This window comes from Mixophyes fleayi, chromosome 4 (assembly GCF_038048845.1).
Source record: "Mixophyes fleayi isolate aMixFle1 chromosome 4, aMixFle1.hap1, whole genome shotgun sequence".
NCBI classification, from domain to species: domain Eukaryota; kingdom Metazoa; phylum Chordata; class Amphibia; order Anura; family Limnodynastidae; genus Mixophyes; species Mixophyes fleayi.
In genome coordinates, this window is record NC_134405.1 from 123,826,378 (window position 1) to 123,833,780 (window position 7,403).

Below are 7,403 nucleotides of genomic sequence, written 5' to 3' on the forward strand. Positions count from 1 at the left end.
CTGGTATCACAAACGGAACCCAATAGCCAGGTATTTCTGAAATAAACAGGATTTATTTTGGTATATAAATAAATCTCCAGAGTCCAACAAAAAAAGTCCAAAGTCACAAGAGGATAAAGGTCTGGTGGAAGTATCAAGTACTTGTAGTCCAAATCAAAAGGAAGTAAGGTTCTGTGGAAGCATCTGGTTCAGATACAAACACAATACTCGTGCAAAGGATTCATAACAAGAAGTCCCTTTTCTAGACCCAAACAGGAAATGGGATCCAAGATGGACTCTTCATGAAACAGTCCCGGCCATCTTAGATAAGGGCTATTGTAAGGGCAAGTTCATAACAGAGATCCAAGATGGAAACTTCATGAGGCAATCACGGCCATCTTGAATGAGGGCAAATCTAAGGGCAAGTACATAACAGGATGCCCCCTTCTCAACGACGTCATCCGGACGACTTAGGACCAGGCTTCACAGGATGCTGTCAATTAAATGTTTTTACCAAAAGAAGGGCATGAACATCCTTAGCAGGTTGCCAAGAGTCATCTTCTGGCCCATACCCCTGCCAACGTAGCAGATACTGTAATTGATTTCGATATAGACGAGAGTCCATGATCTTTTCAACTATAAATTCCTCATGCTCATCAACTTGAATTGGCTCAGGGTGAGGCAAAGAGCGACCAGGAAATGGATTCTTAACTGAAGGTTTTAGTAATGACACATGAAAAGCAGGATGTACCTTCATGGAATCAGGAAGATCCAATAAAAAAGCCACCAAACTAATCTGTGCAATGATCTTATATGAACCAATAAACTTGCTTCCCAACTTTGAAGATGGTACCTTCATCCTTAAATGTCTAGTTGACAACCATACTTCATCACCAATATTAAAAGTTGAAGCAGTCCTTCGTGATCTGTCAGCATCATGTTTATATCTTTCTTGAGCAGTTTTCAATGTCTCTTTTAATAAATCAAGATTACTTTGCATAAGTGTCAGTCTATCTTCCACAGCAGGAATTAGAGAGTCACAAGATAGATTGGGAATATATTTGGATGATATCCTAGATTAGCATAGAAAGGGCTAAATCTTGTAGATGAATGTTGAGAATTATTGTATGCAAACTCAGCCATGGGGAGGATATCAACCCAATCATATTGTAGATGACAAATATAACATCTAAAGTATTGCTCAAGTGATTGGTTTGTTCGCTCCATTTGTCCATTTGACTACGGATGAAATGCGGTGGACAAGTTCACCAAGGGATTTGCAAAACTGTTTCCAAAATCGTGATGTGAATTGAATGCCTCGGTCAGACACCACATCATTAGGAATACAATGCAAACAAAAAACTTCTTTTATAAGTAAGTTGGCTGTTTCTTTTGCTATCGTGATACCCTGGCAGGGTATAAAGTGAGCCATCTTTGTCAGTCTGTCGATTACCACAAAGATAGTGGTCATATTCTTAGATCTTGGAAGGTCTACAATAAAGTCCATGGAAATGGAATCCCATGGACGTGTAGGTATTGGCAAAGGTTGTAATAGTCTGAAAGGTGAAGCACGAGGAGTCTTAAATCTGGCACACATTGTACAAGAGGATACATATTTGTTACATCTTCCTTATAGTTGGGTCACCAGAATGAACGGCTTAACAGTTCTAGAGTTTTCTGGAGTCCTTTATGGCCTGCTAATTTAGAGTCATGAAATAGTTGCATGACTGTTAACCGTGCTTTTTCTGGAACGTATAGTTGATGTGCTATATGCCAGACTCTGTTGTCTTGAGTTAATTGAACATTTTTTGGAGAATTCATGAGGGTAGAATCCGTATCATATCCATTCTTGATCTCTGTTAATAACTCGGTTGTACAAATAACCCCCAAAACATTTGAAACAAGAATTTACCTGTTGAGGATTCTCCGCATAGGCTCTTGAGAGGGCATCAGCTTTTCCATTCTTCGATCCAGGTCTATAGGAAATTAGGAAATCAAAACAGCTTAAAAAGAGAGCCCATCGAGCTTGTTGGGGAGATAATCTTTTTCCTGATTTAAGGAATTCCAAATTCCGATGATCGGTGAGGACTATCACTTGATGCTTTGCACCTTCTAAAAGATGTCTCCATTCTGCAAAAGCAGCTATAATGGCAAGAAGTTCTTTATTTTCCACATCATAGTTCTTTTCAGCAGTCATTTGCCTTGAATAAAAAGCACAGGGGTGAAGTAACATCTTTTCTCCTACTCTTTGTGAAATTACTGCTCCTAAAGCTGAATCCGATGAATCAGTTTCCAAAACAAATGGAAGTGTAGGATCCGGATGAATTAATATAGGAGTTGATGTGAACTTTGTTTTCAAAATGGAAAAAGCTTTATCAGCGGCTGGTGACCACTGAAAGGAAGAACCCTTTTTTGTGAGCTGAGTAATGGGGGCAGCAATTCCAGAAAAGTTCTTTATAAAGCTTCGATAAAAATTAGCAAAGCCCATAAATCGTTATACATCCTTGACATTTTTAGGTATTGGCCAATCTCCCACAGCATGCACTGTACAGGGATCCATACATAGTCCTTGAGGGGATATAATGTAACCCAAAAATTTTATTTAAGTGCGATGGAAATTACATTTCTCCAACTTAATGTATAATTGATTTGTTCGTAGCCGTTGTAAAATAATTTGAACATGTTCTTGATGTTCTTGTAAAGAATTAGAAAAGATAAGGATATCATCAAAATATACAATAATGAACAGATCAAGCAAATCTCGAAAGACATCATTTATAAAATGTTGGAAAGTAGCAGGGGCATTACATAACCCGAACGGCAAACGGCATCACGAGGTACTCATAATGTCCATACTTTTTTCGAAAAGCCATTTTCCAATTATCACCTGGTCGAATGCATATTAGGTTGTACGCTCCTCTTAAATCGAGCCTTGTGAAAATACACCGCTGTCTGCAGTCTTTCCAATAATTATGGGAAGAGAGGAAGTGGATGTCTGTTCTTTATAGTAACTTTATTTAAATCTCTATAATCAATGCATGGACGGAAAGAACCATCTTTATTTTCACCAAAAAAATAGGAGCCCCTGCTGGAGATTTTGAAGGACGTATAAAACCTTTAGTTTCATTTTCCTCCAGGTAAGTCTTTAGTGTCTTTAATTCAGGTTCAGCTAATGAATAAATCCGACTAAAAGGAATAGCAGCCCCAGGTAATAGGTCAATGGGACAATCATATGGTCGATGGGGTGGTAATTTGTCAGCATTTTGTTTGTTACAGATATCTGCAAAATCCTGATATTGAACAGGCAATTGTTCATCCACAGAAGAGGGGGACACTGAGATCTGATTCTCTTTTTGTACAAGAGGGACCACACTGATAGTATCTTGAACTGTTAGGGTTATTGTTAGTGAACCAAGGGAGACCCAAAATTATGGGAAAATTTTGAGAAGAGATGAGAAAAAAAAGTGAGTTCTTCCTTATGATTGGGTTCTATCATCAGGGACTAAAGTTCTGTCTCATGTGTGATGGGACCAGAATTCAGAGGGGATCCATCAACTGTCTCCATCAATACAGGAGTCTTTCTTTCTTGAAATACTATATGGTTTTATTTAGCAAAATCTATATTCATGAAATTACCATTGGCTCCTTAATCCAGCATTGCCATGGCTGAAATAAGTCGAGAGTTTATCTCAAGTTGTATTGGAATTGAAAAACGATTCTTTATTCTTCTGTTCTCTCTCTCAAATGTAGACAGTGAAGAGATTTGATGTGAACAGCATGAAATAATAGATTCCTGGTCAGAATATTTAGGTTCCATCAATGTAGCAACTGTCTTGCGAGGTCGTTAAGAACAATTAGATACATAATGTCCAGCTTTACCACAATACAAACAAAGATTTTTTTTGTCGTCGTTGGTCTCTTCTTTCAATAGAAATCTGTTTGTGAATGGTATCTATTTGCATTGGCTCAGACTCCTCAATTTGTTGTGTTGCAGGAGTTCCAGAGTAATTTGATATTGCTGGTTCTGGATAATTAGGACGAGTCCGCATGGAGCCCCATCTATCTTGTTTTCTCTCCATTTGACGAGCATCAATACGAATACAATGTTTAACAAAGGCTTCAAATTCAGTGGGTGCATCAGCTCTAGATAATTCATCTTTAATAAACTCAGATAACCCCTTTCGATAAACAGACAGCTTAGCTGCCGAATTCCAATCTGTGTCCAAGATCCATCTTTGGAAACAGAGGTGTATTCAGCCACTGAACATCTTCCCTGATGCATCTTTAATAAAACTGACTCGGCAGTAGCACTTCGATTTGGATCATCAAATATCTGATTCATTGCATCCATAAAACTAGAAAGATTTTGTAATATTGGACCTTTTGCTTCTATCAAAGGAGAAGCCCATGCCAAGGCATCATCTTTCAACAATAAAAGAATACAACTTACTTTTTGTACATCAGTCAAAAAATAGGTAGGATGTAAATCAAAATGCATATTACATTGATTAATAAAACCTCTGTATTTTGTACGATCACCTGAGAATCGAGCCGGAGGTAGTGGGAGTGTGGGCTGGTGTACTGCAGCTGAAGGTGCTACAGCATTAACTTCTTGAAGCCGCCTCTGCAGTTCTGTAATAACTCCATTTTGTAGCGCTATTTGATCTTTGAGTTAATGAACATTTATTTGCAACTCAGTTACCTGTTGGTTTTGCAGTTGAAAATTATTTGTACACTGGGTCTCAAATTCTTGAAATTTTGCATGAAATTCCTGTGGTTGTTTTGAGGCAGAATGCATGTGGAAACTGAGATCTGAAAGTTGCTGTAAAGCAGTTGGTTCTGTACCGACGGGGTCCGTCATTTTGGCACGAGTATCCTGTCACACTTCTGGTATCACAAACGGAACCCAATAGCCAGGTATTTCTTAATAAACAGGATTTATTTTGGTATATAAATAAATATCCAGAGTCCAACAAGTCCAAAGTCACAAGAGGATAAAGGTCTGGTGGAAGTATCAAGTACTTGTAGTCCAAATCACAAGGAAGCAAGGTTCTGTGGAAGCATCTGGTTCAGATACAAACACAATACTCGTGCAAAGGCTTCATAACAGGAAGTGCCTTTTCTAGGCCCAAACAGGAAATGGGATCCAAGATGGAATCTTCATGAGACAGTCCCGGCCATCTTGGATAAGGGCTATTGTAAGGGCAAGTTCATTACAGAGATCCAAGATGGAAACTTCATGAGGCAATCACGGCCATCTTGAATGAAGGCAAATCTAAGGGCAAGTACATAACAATAATGAGGTTACACAGAGTGGAAGAGTTTGAATGGGCAAAATATTTAGTTCCCAGTTTAACTGAAAAAGCACTGGAGCTTATCACACATTAATCCCTGAAGAAAGTGTACAGTATAGAGTAATATAGACTGTGTTGAAAGCCCATTATGTCATCACACCTGAATATAAGGTAAATTTCAGAAACATTACACAGGCAGGGGGCTCAACACACAGGAGAGGAGAAATTGCAGGACAACAAGTGCATACATTCTCCCAAATTATTGACACTATTATTGTTGCAGATTGCGCTTCTTTCATAAAATGTCCAGTGGCACACATTGGGAGTTCTTTGTGGAATAATAACATATATTAATTTGTGCAGTTATATTACAATAATACAGAATGACAACACAATAACACATTTAGGAACACTGCACCGGCAGTCCTTCCAGTGTAATCACATACAAGCAAGATTAAGCCTGAAACTGTTGGTGTATCTCAACAATTATTATGGAGCTGTTGCTTGGTCATATGGGCCCCCAAGATTAAGGCATGTATCTCCGAAAGGAGTCCGAATACACAATAGTAGACTGCAGCGTTAGCCAATGAATTACTGGCTAACCATCCAGGGTGGAGAGGTACTTACCCACTGCTGTTATTTTAGCCAATGATTTAGGGTAGGAGATAGAAAATTAGTTTTCTGGAGTTACCACACATAGTGGGCTAGACAGAAAAATAGAGAGGCGTTAGCTCAGTCGTCTCACCCCTCAGATACCATTCCAGGCCCCTGCTGGAAACAGCGTTTATATCCTCTGAAGTGGAGGCAAGAAGGGCTGCTGAGGAGACTGAATTCAACCCCACTGGGTATAGGTTTGATTGGGAGGAGGGTCAACTGTACCAGTTGTCATGTGACACAGACTTAATGGAACCAGGGTTCACAAAGAGACAATTAGTAGTTCCTCAACGGTATCCGGTTTGATTACTAGAGTTAGCTCACGACACCCAAGTAGCATGGCACCTAGGAGTGCATAAGACTTGTACCAGGGTACAGCTAGTTTCTTCTGGCCAGGAATGGTGATGGTGATGGTGCTAATCCCAGCATGCAAGCACAAGCTCCAATCTTCCAGTTTGGGCAAATACAAACATTTTGAGTGATAAGAGAAAGTGAAGTACCTGGTTTCCTTGGACAACTCTGGTAGGAGGTTGAGCATGCACCATATAAATTGACTGAAGCCCTATGTTAATAAGGAGATAGGTGCGGTAGCCATCTGCTGTCCACCTATGGACAACCCCGAGACTGACCCTATCCAGGACATACTGGCCACAACCAACCAGAAAGTAGGTGTAGAGGCAGTTCCCTTTGGACCTCAGTTGTCTGCCATGCAGCAACAACAGATGCAGAGGGTGTTGGAAATCCAAAGACCCCACCTTACTACCAGACTTGGACTAACAAATGTGGTTGCCCATTATGTTAACACTGGAGAGACCCAGCAAATTAGGCTACCCTTGTACAGTGGAAGTCCTGAAGTGTTAGCCATGTTCAAGAAGGAGGTTGATGAGATGCTGGAAATGGTAGTCATTGTGCCCTCCAACAGCCCCTGTGCAGCTATGGTTGTGTTAGTGCCCAAGAAGGATGGTAACACACAATTGTGTGCACTTGTCACACGCTGGCCCTTCAAACGGGCACCGGCACCTTTACCTCCTCCCTACAGGCGGTGATTCCGGCGTTCCAGCCACATCCAAGGATGGCGGCCGCCATCTTGCCGTCGGGTCTGTGCATTTGCAGATCTGCTCTTCCTTCTTCAGACCTCTCACTCGCTCCTCATTGGCCACAGTATCATGGTTGGGTATTTAAACCACCTGGTTTCTCCTGTCAGATGCCTGTTCTTTGTGTTCACTCCTGCTGTTGTAAGGACCTGGCTCACTTCTGCCTTTATAGCACTTCTGCTGTTCCTGTGACTTCAGTACTACTCCTGAGTTACTACCATCGTCTCAGCCTTGATTCTACCACTCCATGCCCGGCCTGTATTGAACTACCGCTGTTCCAGTGACTCCATTACTACTCCTGAGTTACTACCATCATGTCAGCCTCGGTTCTGCCTTCTCACGCCGCAGCCTCTATTGATTTACCGCTGCTCCAGGAACTCTG